Consider the following 13,002-nt stretch of genomic DNA (forward strand, 5'->3'; position numbering starts at 1 on the left):
TCATAAAACTTCACCAAACTATTATTACTGGAATGTAGTTTGATTGCTTAAGGAAAGGCATATTGTCTGTCATTTCAGTCCAGCATGATTTAGTTTCATATCTTCTGCACAGTATATAGAAAATGTCCAGTAATCATATTCTGACACCTGGTTCCTAGTTGTTCATAAATCAGTGGCTACCTGAAAATATTTCTAGTTTTCAAGGGGTGGTAAGAGGGGTGTACAGAGTCTTTGCTTTCTATTATGAGCTACTGCTTTGACAAAGTCAGATATGATGCAGTGGTTTTTGTTAGTAAGGTTGAATCATATTTTTTTTAATAACTTTTATGCAACGGTGAGAACAGATTATTCTTTTTAAAGGTGGATGCAAAGAAATTGGAAATATCAGCTTAACTATGTGACCCTAAATGATGAATGCTGAACCCTATGGGGCTCTTGCAATCCTGCTAATAATGAAATACCTCAGAAGCATAGACATTCCTGCACACATAAGTAATAGCAGGGAAAGGGTGCTAAACCCCACCCCATACCACCTTTGCAATGTCTGTGTCTGTGTGTGGGGGTGGTAATGTTAGGGAAAGTGTAACTCTACCATTACCCCTTATCCTCAACTCTACACATTAGGTAACTAAACACTGTTTCCCTAACAGTACCACGATGCAGGCAGGTCTGTCTGCAAGTTAGTGGTCTTTTTTTTTTTTTTTTTTAGTCGTTATTTCTGTCATGGATCACAACAATTATATTCTTTAGTATCCTTTTGTGATAGGTGTCTGTTCAAGAATGTGCAACTTTGATTACATTTCATCAAAATGTGATTCATTGACCTCAGTGAGTGGGGGAACATAGACTTAACCTCTTCCTGACCCATGAAAGCCCATTCCCAAGGTTCGATCAGCAGTGGCTAGACTTTGACTGATGTTGTAGAGTTTCGAACAAAGTGCAAAAAGGTAACTATCTAGCTATCTCTAGATTATTTCATTCTTACTCTACATAAAGATAACAACATCATTTTATGAGTTAACTGAGAGAGCAGAAGATATTACAGGCTATACATTTAATGAGCAAAAGACAAAATTAATGTTTGTGCAATAGGTAGATTTCTTTATACCAAAAAGTTAAATTTTTGGAATGTGATACCTAGCAATTGTCAAGACAGCAAAGAGTGTTAATAATTAGACAATTATTAAATATTTTCAGCAGAGGATTAATCATTTGGTACTTAGGTACCTCAGCTGCTTTCACTTAATGGGAGGTCAAATGCAAAAAAAGAGATGATGTTACCCCATAAAATGGTTATTTGTTATATAAAATGAGTTAATATAATCAGTTCTCACAATTATTAATAAAATAACATAAAAATCTATGAAAGTTTTTTATTTTAAGGGGTGTGCCCTTCATATCCCATGGATCAACTTCTTAGCAAATCCTGTGTTTGGCTAGCCAGCCATTTTGTAGTAGAACCTGTGCATAAGGTGCCTCTTCACGTATTTGTTATGCTTGGATGGCCTGAAAATTGTGTACTCGAAGGTAAGAAAAGCATTGTGGTAGGAGTATGGGACTATCAGCTTAACCACTTTTTTTTTCTTTTATTGCCCCTCCCTCAAGCTTTAGAAGTCAATCTCTGGTACAATAGCCTTAACTCATTTACTGAGTCCTTTTCTTGCACATCTGTAGTCCTCCTCAGACAATTCTTTGAAGTCCTTTAAGGTGGGATCTGAAAGCTGCATTTAACCCAGATCTTCCTTTTTGCCTCTTCCTAAGTCACCTCATAGGAAGGCCAAAACATTCTGTTACCTTTCTTTGGAATGAAGGCTCACCAGTGCTACAAAGCACTTCACCTAAAGCAACCATCTTTCCTGCCACTAATAATATGTGGGCTTACACCATTTTATAACTTAATGCTTGACTGTGAATGACTGTATTTGCAGGATTGTTTGTGTCTTCAAGGACATCCTCTGTTAGCTCATCTGTCAGGATATCAAACTGTATTGCTTTGTCTCCTAATTTCCTGTCCAGAAAGATTTCGTTCAGTGTTCTATGTTAACATGCACCCCCGAGTTATTTAAATATAGTGGTCTTACTGAAACCCTTAGGAGAATTGATTAAGAAAATGGATGAATGGATGCCTTAGAAAAAGTTGTTACGGACCAACATTTCTATGTTAAAATATATATTTGTGATGCAGTATCCCTTGTCTTAGTAGTTTACTTTTCTTTCAGTAGTCTGGGATAGAGGAACCTTGCTGATTTGGATTTGTTGGTTCATAGGTGAATACTAAGTTAATTGCCCTGAGGGGTCATTTTGAGCCTAGCCAATATCTTGAGGCCAGAATCAAACAATTTTCTTTGTGTTTATGAGGCAAAGACCTTAACCATTATATAACCCCCCCCCCCCACCCCAAGAAGCAGATTATTCGGTCTGCCATTTGACTGAATGAATATGTTCACAGGCAAGCATTAGGGTAGCTGCCATTTCAGGCCATTTTAAGCCTAGCCAATTTCTCTCAGAGGTGAGATTATTCCCTGCCCAGAAAGATTTTCTTCAGTGTTCTATGTAAACATGCACCTCCCAGTTATTTAAATATAGTGGTCTTACTGAAACCCTCAGAAGGAGAATTACGAAATTTGCTGGATGGATCCCTTATAAACAAATGTTGGTCCTTAACAACTTTATGCTAAGATAGATATGTGTGATGCAGTTTCCCTTGTCTTAGTAGTTTACTTTTCTTTCAGTAGTCTAAGATAGAGGAACCTTGTGTGATCTGGAACTGTTGGTTCATAGGTGAATACTAGATTAACTGCCCTGAGGGGTCATTTTGAGCCTAACCAATATCTTGAGGTCAGAGTCAAACCCTATTCTTTGTGTTTGAGACAAAGACCTTAACCATTACACCAATCCCCCCCTCCAAAGAAGCAGATTATTTGGTCTGCCATTTGACTGAATGAATATGTTCACAGGCAAGCATTAAGGTAGCTGCCATTTCAGGCTATTTTAAGCCTAGCCAATTTCTCTCAAAGGTCAGAGTCAAACTCTGTACCTTGTTTCTGTGAGATAAACAGCTTAACCATTATGTCAAACCCCAAGGTAACACCCCCCCCCCACACACACACACACATTGTCTGTCTGAGGTGTAGTCCGAGATGCATAGTTTTTTTTCACACTAGCATTTTTCAAGTTTTCTTTTATCGGCCAATTGGAAATGTGAAGGGTGAGGCATACAGAGAAGGAAAACTGTTAGTGTGTATATTTAATTTCTAACATCCTTTCATAACAAGATGGATTCCTATGTGTTTTTCGCTATGTATCTGATGATTTTTTTCTTGCCTAATATTAGTAACTGCTGACAGGGTAGAAATGTAGAAAGTATTGTTCTCCATATAAAGTTTGATTATGGAATTCAGAACTCATACCTACTATGGAAAGTCATAAACAAGGAGTCAGGAGATCTTAGTTTGTAAAAATTAATGCTGCAGTGTTCATTCGTAACTGGTCAATGGTTGTGTTAAGATTGTTGCAATAATGTTGCTTTTAATCAAAGAAAGTATAAAACATTCCATTAATACGTTGCTTGAAGAGACAGGACTTTGATGTACTAGTCTCCCACGTATATGTTTCTCTTTGTAATAAAAGACATTATTCTTCTCTGCTGAACTGTGTTGTGTGAAAGTTATTGGGTACCTTAACAGAAATAAATTACATCCTTCCCTTTCTAGGCCCAAATGGATATTTAAGCACTGTATCTAACATCAATAACTTAATTACTCATGACAAATGGCTCATGCTAGCTTGAAAGGACAAGCAAATGTGAAACCTATGTTGGTCCAATAAAAGGTAATATATCATGCTTGTGTTACAGTGTCTTTGAGTTTAGGATGAGTGAGTTAATCAGGTGTGTCAGGTGTTTGGAAGGTAAAGGTATCACACTGTTGGAGATATATGTTTAGTATGACATGTCCTTTAGATGAGCAGCTGTAATCAAACTGTTTTAGTAACTATATTTAGAACAAGAGGTTTGCGTGATCAGTTAAATCAGGAGGAAGTGACTGCCATAGTTTTGGGGCCATTACAGAGAAGGAATGTCTAGTAGAATGCAATCTGAATGAAAGGGTTTGTACGGAAGGACTGGCTTTGGCTTGGCTTCTTAGGTGACAGGTTGATATCATAAAATTCAAATCCTTTTTAAAAAGATCAGAACAGTTTAGTGAAACCTGTTAAAGAAATTATATTGATGTTTTTTCTGTCTGTTGAAAAGAGCAAAAGTCATTAGCAACTAGTCACTGTATGAGAATGTTGAAACCAGTAGGAAAATTAAAATTAAAACACATTACATTATCTGCAGTTATTAAGGTAAGCAGGATTCTTTGAAGTTTTGACTGAGTTTCTTAGCTGCATTTGTCCCGCCTGGAATATCTGCATTTCCTGGCAAAAGAAGTGGTAGTGTCACTGAAAGTAATGTATGTGTCTTGAAAAATCATCATTATCTTCAAAATGCTTTAAGATGGAGCACTCTTTAGTCAATATTTGCCTTCAATTTATGAATTAATCATTCACTCTGTAATGCTTTGTACCCCATAAAGATTTCAGGCCCTATGGAGTTGTTTTACCAAAACAGCCAATCCTTTCTTGAAGTTATGCCTTACTGTTCTTCTCTTGGTGTGTGCATAAGAATTCTTCTTAGATCTTGCACTGTGTTTCTCGGTCTGATGCCTGTGGATTTTCAACAGTTTCTGATGCATGAGAGGTTTTATTTATGAACTGGTACTTTAAACATGACACTTACCAGCGTACTCCCTGTACTGGGATGAGCAGAACCCCACTAACCTCTCAGTGTTGTGAAGACTTATTGCTTCCAATAATTTTCTTTAATCTGACAAACCTGATGATGTTGCTGCTATTGCCCGTAACCCTTTCTAGCAAGCCATTTTGCTAAGGTCAAAATGGAATAATACTGTTCCTGTTTTGTATCCCAAGATTTTGACAAAATGGATTCTACAAATGGTGGTGTGACAGCCCAGACAGATGGCAATCTGAATCCAACTACTGCCACTCATCTGTGAGGTATGGCGGTCAGGGGTATGGTACTGTGAAGATCTGGACACTGTCCACCAACTAATTATCTGTAGCTTAAATCTAAAATGTGATGGCCACTAGTGACATAATTAATTGAGTTACTCATCAATACTACACAGAATAAAATATAAAAAAGACACACAAATATTAATCATTAAACAACTTACCAATGAAACTGGGCCTCAAGAGCATGTGAGAACTATGCATTGCTGTCCTGGGTACATGATGTAAACATCCCACTGAGTAGTCTTTAGCCTAGCTCCCCTGACCTCTTTCTCACCACTCTGTCTCTGGGTTTCAGTGCCTTGCAGTGCCCAAATGCCTACCTGATATTGTCACACAATTATGGTAAGCTTTGTACATTCCTTAACACAGAAAACTACACTCATGTTCAAAAATAATAACCAAATCCTCATCAATACGAATTTTGCATTGTTACTGTGTGGCAAAATAACAAGGTGGCAGACAGGCATCCATCATCCAAACACCAGTTTAACTGCCCATTTTATGTCTGGGAAGGTAGGTGAAAGGGTTGAACAAATTAGGCTGAAGAGCTGAATGTAGTTCCTTGGCTACAGGCTGGCCACCACTGAGGCATTCTCATTAACATGTTATTCAGAAAAAGACCATTTGCCCTCATAACCTTTTCCTTTTATTTTTCTTGTCCTACACTAGCTACTCTTTCTCCAGAATGTCCCACATTTTACTGCAGAAGCAGAATATCCTGTTATATTAAAAAATCACTTTCACATTGTTTAATACCTTACAAAATACTAAATCAAATTCTGTCTGAACTACGTTCTTCTTGTAAGTATAAGTTTTTTTGTCACTATCATCTATTTACCTTAACATATATCTTCAGAAACTTCTTTATAATCACTCCAATTTTCCTTGTACCTTCTTCAAAATGCTGCACACATATAGTTTTAGGTACCATAAACATAAAAGGACATACTTTATCAAATAGCTCATTTCTACCTGTAACACTTGTTAGAACATGTATAATAACCAAAAATGTTCTGTTTCTTTAAAAATATCCACAACTATTGATGTTTCGCATTCATCAACAATCACATCTTTTACTATAAAATAAATACTCATTTATTTATCATTATAACACTATCAGAGCATTCTTCTTTCCCAAGTGTCCAAATTACTTCCCCAATGCTACATTCAGCATCATAATAAAGCTACTTACAAATCGTACATCTATTTTTTGAATATGCATCTTGTGGAGGGGTGGCCACCATGGTGCGGTGGTTAGCATTGCTACCTCACAGCAAGAGGTTCTCTGGTTTGATTCTTGACTGGGGTGCTTTCTGTGTGGAGTTTGCATGTTCTCCCTGCAGTAGCATGGGTTTCCTCTGGGTGATCCGGTTTCCTCTCACATCCCAACGACATACTGTAGGTGGATTGGACACTCTAAATTGGCCCTAGGTGTGATTGTGTGCCTTCTGTGGAAGGTTGGGCATTGAGCTGGCAACTTGACACTGTAAAACCCCACTGCCAATCATTCTGCAGACCGTGTTCTGCTGTGGCGACCCTTAACCGGGAAAAGCCAAAAGAAGACCATATTAAAACTGCATTCATAGGGTCATAGGTTCATAGGTAGGTACTAGGTTATTGGCCCTAGGGTCTATACAAGCCTAGCCAAATGGTACCCTGGCTTTTGCCACCCAAGAAAATCATTTTCCTGTGCCCCTGTCAAGCAGAGCCACAGAAGTGATCCCCGGGGTGAATTTCCTATCTCCTATCCAATCATCAAGATTTTTCTTGAAGAGTGCTAATGAGGAGCTTTGTTTGATATAGATAAGTAGTTTGTTCCAGAGTATGGGAAGTCTCTGGGACAGGAATCTATCCCTCCAGCATGTTCTGTTTATTGTGGAGACAACTGGTTTAGGTCCCTAGAGCATGTAGCTTGGAGGGATTGGGATTTCTTTAAGTGGAGCATGTCCAACAGCTCTGGGTTTGACATAGCTTTGTATGTTAGGCAGAGATCGCCTCTGAGCAGGCGATATGTGACAGAGTAAAGCTGGAGTTTTTTTAGATGGTCTGTGTAGGGCATCTGTTTCAGGCTGGTAATCCTCTTTGTGAGGTATTTCTGCAGCCATTCCACTTGTTGTAGATGTCTTGTGAGGTACATACCAAAAGGGGTGTTGTACTCTATAATGGGTCTAATGAGTGATGTGTAGAGGGGAGCAATGACCTCTTTTTTCCTGAATGAGAAACCTTTTGTTATGAGGTGTGCCACGTAGAAGGATTTCCTGACTACTGTGGCGATGTGATTATCAAAGGTGAGACTACTGTCCACCTGTGTCCCAAGGTCTCTTATCACACTTTCGGTGTTAAGTAGACTACTGCCTATGGGGTAGTTCACGGGTACAGAGTTTTTACCAAAAGGGATGACAATGCACTTTTTGGCATTGAGCTTGAGGCCATGGCTTTGCCACCAGGCATCTGTCTCAGTGAGGCCCTTTTGTAGGATGGCCACATTGTTAGGAGTTTTGATTATGGCTCCTAGTTTTCAGTCATCTGCAAACTTTGTTAGCCAAAGACCTTCTGTGTTAGCCTGTACTTCAGAGAAGTAGATACCAAACAGGAGACGACCCAGGACTGAACCCTGAGGTACTCCATTTGTCACTGGTCTGAAGTTGGATTTAGAGTCTGCTACTTTCACTGTGTGGGTTCTGTCAGTGAGCCAGTTGGCAACCCATCTTGTGACATAGGGATTTATACCTAGTTTAGTGAGTTTATCTATAATTCCAGAGTGGGGGATGGTGTTGAAAGCCTTGGCGAGATCTAGATAGGCTGTGTGGGGTCTATATCAGACTCTCAAAGTCTGACAATATGGAACACGATATTGTCGACATGAGATTACTGAAAGCGCACAGCATCAAACGTTTAAATGGAAATCTCTGTAAGGGGAGATTTCCGTTTACTTCAATGTTGTGTGATCTCGGATTTAGTAAATTTAAGTAGCGGGGGTGTGGGGGGTCCAGGGGGGCTTGCCCCCTGCATAAACACTTTAGTTTGATTTTTTTTTGTTTTAGTTTTTTTTTATAACCGTTCGATGGTTTAAGACTTCGATGCATAAAGTTCGATCTTTATGCATTCAAAGTATTAAACCTTCGAGGGTATAATATAGACCCACTGTGTGAACCACCTTACCCTCATCTATGGCTTTGGTGACTGCTTCAAAGAACAAAGTAAAAAAATGACGCCAAAAAACCAACTGGAGACAATAAATCCAAACACAGGGCTGCAAATGTAGTATAGTTAAGCGCTTTCACTCACTTTAATTCACATGAGCTTCATCAGAACAAAATCTCTTTCAATCAAAATCCCTTATAAATGGTTACAAATTAAGTCACATGACTTTCATTGAGAAATCTTAAAGAAATCTTCCTGTGTAAATCTTAAATATGATAAATACAAATACAGAAAATCCACTGTAATAACAATTACAATATGAATATGCATAAATAAAATAAAAACAAAATAAAATGCTATGCTTTGTAAACATGTATATGTATGTATGTATGTATTGTAAATAAATCTAAATAATTATAACTACACTGTAGTGTAATTTAATAATTCTGTGTTTACTCTTTCCAAAACAAAAAAAGAGAATTTCTTAAAGAGTACACATTCTATAGCATGAACTGCCAAAGCATTATTACCATCTTTTTTCTTATGGCTAAACAGTGCTCATAAATCCTCTTGTTTAGTGCTCTAATAGTTTTGCCAACATAGAACTTCTGGCATGTGTCACATGTGGCACAATATACAACATTAGTAGTGTTGCAAGTGTAACGACCCCTAGCCGAAAACTTTCTTCCCAGATGTTTAAATTCTATGCTGGACACATTACTCATGTAGCTACACTGTTTGCATGTACCACAAGAAAACTCCCTACAGAACAGATCACAGAGCTCATAGTCACTTGATTATTCTTACACTCTAGAATTTGGTTAATACTAGTGATCTTGTAAGAAAAACAAGGTCTATCAACCAGAATCTTAACAAGTTCTGTGTTGCCCATTATTACTTTCCAGTGATCCAATAAAATCTTTCTTATGTGACCCATCTCATTACCTATTGGAATGGCAAAGGCTAAAGAAAAAGTTGAAAAGCCTTTGTTTTGAACACTGGGGGACACTACCCTAAAAGTGACACTATTATCCAAAATGGGACAAGCAGAGGTGACTCTAAGTTTCATTATACAATTCCTCCTCTAAAACGTGCACGCTGATTGGCCAGCCCAACCAGCGTGCCCGTTGTAAATCCCTCAATATACTAACGGAAAAAGGTCCGGTCGCCCGGACTTTTTCCGTTAGTATAAAACACTGTCTCGCTATGTTAAAAGAGTTTAACATAGCGACACAGGTTTAAAAAGCAACGCAGCTCTTCGTTGCTTTTTTTAAAGCTGTCTCGCTATGTTAAACTCCTGTAACATAGCGACACAGTGTGTAAAAAGCAACAGAGATCTTGCGATCTCCGTTGCTTTTAAACCTGTCCCGCTATATTAAATGGGTTTAACTTAGCGAGACAGCTTTAAAATAAGTAACGGAGATCTCCGTTGCTTATTTTAAAGCTGTCTCGCTATGTTAAACCCATTTAACATAGCGAACAGTAAAAGCAACGGAGATCTTGCTCCGCTGCTTTTGCCCACAGCTCTGATGTACTGCGTAGGCATGCGCAGTACATCAGAACTGCCATGAATACCAGACAGCTGCGGAAGGGCAGCAAAGAGGCATTATACAATGCCATTATTTAAGAAAAGTAATTATTTTTTTTCTTAAATAATGTCATTAGATATAGCAATAACCACTTCTGGGTGTAATGCGGATTTAACCACGGTTGTCTTTGTTTGGTCCCTCGGGCTTCGCCCTCGGGACCAAACCACGCCAACCATGGTTAAATCCCACATTACCCACACCCAGGTGTGGGTTATTGCTATAATACTCCCTGAACTATATTTTTGAGCCAAATCAAATCATAACCTCTCTCCTGAAAAAACGGTAACACCTTATCTACCTCATTTGAAAAGACTGAGTGTTCTGTGGTCAGTCTACTAATACTTTGGCAGTTCATGCTACAGAATGTGTACTCTTTAAGAAATTCTCTTTTTTTGTTTTGGAAAGAGTAAACACAGATTTGTTTGCTGGTCACTACAAGACTTATTTAGAGTGCAGAGAAAGCTTGTGGCAAATACTTTTGATAGCTGATGAACCTCCTGGCCTTAATGGTACTGTCAACATGAAATATTTTTTGCAGATGGCCAGAAATAGATAAGTTCATCAGGTTGATTCATTATTACCATTAACATTTTATTAAATTACACTACAGTGTAGTTATAATTATTTAGATTTATTTACAATACATACATACATATACATTTTTACAAAGCATAGTATTTTATTTTTATTTTATTTATGCATATTCATATTGTAATTGTTATTACAGTGGATTTTCTGTATTTGTATTTATCATATTTAAGATTTACACAGGAAGATTTCTTTAAGATTTCTCAATGAAAGCCATGTGACTTAATTTGTAACCATTTATAAGGGATTTTGATTGAAAGAGATTTTGTTCTGATGAAGCTCATGTGAATTAAAGTGAGTGAAAGCGCTTAATTATACTACATTTGCAGCCCTGTGTTTGGATTTACTGTCTCCAGTTGGTTTTTTGGCATCATTTTTTTTACTTTGTTTTTAGCTCGGTTTGAGTGTATACTGCTTCAAAGAAGTCTATCAGGTTTAGGAGACATGATCTGCCTTTTACAAACCCGAACTGGGTAGAGTCTAGAGTTTGGAGATTACCGATGTCATTGTTTATAAGTTCCATGATGATACGTTCCATAGCCTTGCTGACCAAGCTTGTCAGGCTAATGGGGCGGTAGTTCCTGAGGTCCATGGTGGCTCCCCCTTTGTGGAATGGGAGAACCATTGCTGTGTGACCTTCAGTGGGCACCAAGCCTGAGGTGAGGCTATGACTGAACATGATACTTAGGTGGGGTGCCAGTTCGTTCTGTAGATCATGTAGAACACAGCCTGGGATGTTGCCACGTGCCATGGATGCTGTGTTCTTGGCATTAGAGAGTGTATTTTTTACCTGTGCAGCCATGATTACAGGAACTTTGCATTCTTCCGGTATAGAGATGGGCCCTTTAGGGGGTGAGAGAGGGGTAAAGTTAGCACTGAACCTATCTACCAGGATGTTGGCAATATCAGTGTTGCCATTGAGATTCTTGACATCGGTATAGAATGCTTTGTGGTTGTCTTTCGAATCAGTGGCGATTTTGTTTTCGTAACTAGCTTTGGAGGATTTTATGAGAGATCTCAGCTTCTTACTGAGGCTGACCACAGAGTTCCTCCAATCATGGGATTTTACTCTTTTTTTGCAACAATTTCTTTCTTCTGTTGTAGAGTTTGTTTATGGCAGGGGACCACCAGATTGGCTTCCTTTTTTTGGTGGATAGCATCTTGGTTCTGTTAGGGGTTGCATGATCCATGCACTCATGTAAGTGCTTATAAAGTGCATTTGTATAGGATTCAGCAGTCGTACCTCTATTGTCCATCAGCATGGGTGTTGTGAAGTTTGCCACTTCTGTCTTAAAAAGTGTGAAGTTGGCTTTGGAGAAATTTTTTAAGGTGGTTTCCCTAATGAGGGGTGGGGGTGGGATGTAGATGTCTAGGGTGATTAGCTTGTGGTCAGATCTGACCAACGAGGAATTTACCTCTGGTGTGCAACACTGGTTGCCCATGTTGGTAATGACCAGGTCTAGGATATTGCTGCCCCTGGTGGGGGTGTGGATAAGTTGATCCAAGGCGTTGGAATTTATGAATTCCAGAAAACGTTGAGCACAAGAGTTGGTACATGAGTAGTTTTCCCATTTAATGGTGGGGTAGTTGAAATCGCCCATTATTTGGGTGTTAGGTTGTACCCTAATATTTTCCGGTGTATCAAGAAATGAGGAGTGGGAATCCTGGGGCATAGTGGGAGATCTGTAGCAAGCTACAGTTTGGATCACGGTCTTGCCCAGAGTTAGTTGCACTTGGATAATCTTGGATGTATTATGCTGAGCAACTAGCCTGGAGGTGTGGATATCCTTAATGAATATGGACACGCCTCCGCCTTTAGTGTTTTGGTCCAGACTAGGTGGATGAAAGGTGTGGTATGAATTATAGCCTGGTAATGCAGGGGTGCTCTCTGGAGCCTTGAACCAGGTCTCTGTCACTGCACAGATTTTGATGTTCTCCATTTTAAGGAGTGAGCGCATTTTGAGGTTTAGACTTCTAGCATTAAGTAGCATTACCCTCATATTTTGCTTGCTTGTACCTGTTACGGTGGTGAATTTGTCATTTGAACTTTGCCTAAAAAAGGCACTATAGGGGTGGTAAGAGCCTTAGCCAGTATCCGAAATCCCAAGGGCGACAGGTGCAGGCCATCTCTGGCAAAGCATCGTGGTTTGTCGATCATGTCATCCCAGGCAGACAGATACTGGATCCCCTTAGAATGACACCAGAAGCTTAGCCAATTGTTGAAGTCAGTCACTTTGTCCTTGTACTGTGGTATCATTCTGGGTGATGGCAGAATGCTACTCAGGGCTAGGGTCATACCTGCCTGGGCTACAAGATCGGAGAGCTCCTCCATGTCTCTTTTCATCTAGTCCAGGGAGGTACGTCTCAGGTCATTCACATCAACATGGACAATGACAGAGTCATATTTGTACTTGTTGTGGAGTGACCTGAGTGCTTGCATTATGTGGCGGATCCTGGCACCTGACAGGCAGCTGACAGTAACTTTCTCCTTGTTTAGCCTGGTGAGTGGAACATCAGTGTGCCTGAATATAGAGTCACCTATGACTAGAGTGTTGGGTACGTTTTTATGCCTTATGGGCTGTGGTTGCGTGGCACACTGAGTTTG

The sequence above is a fragment of the Protopterus annectens genome, chromosome 9.part0 (genome assembly GCF_019279795.1).
Source record: "Protopterus annectens isolate FY-2018-M chromosome 9.part0, PAN1.0, whole genome shotgun sequence".
NCBI classification, from domain to species: domain Eukaryota; kingdom Metazoa; phylum Chordata; order Ceratodontiformes; family Protopteridae; genus Protopterus; species Protopterus annectens.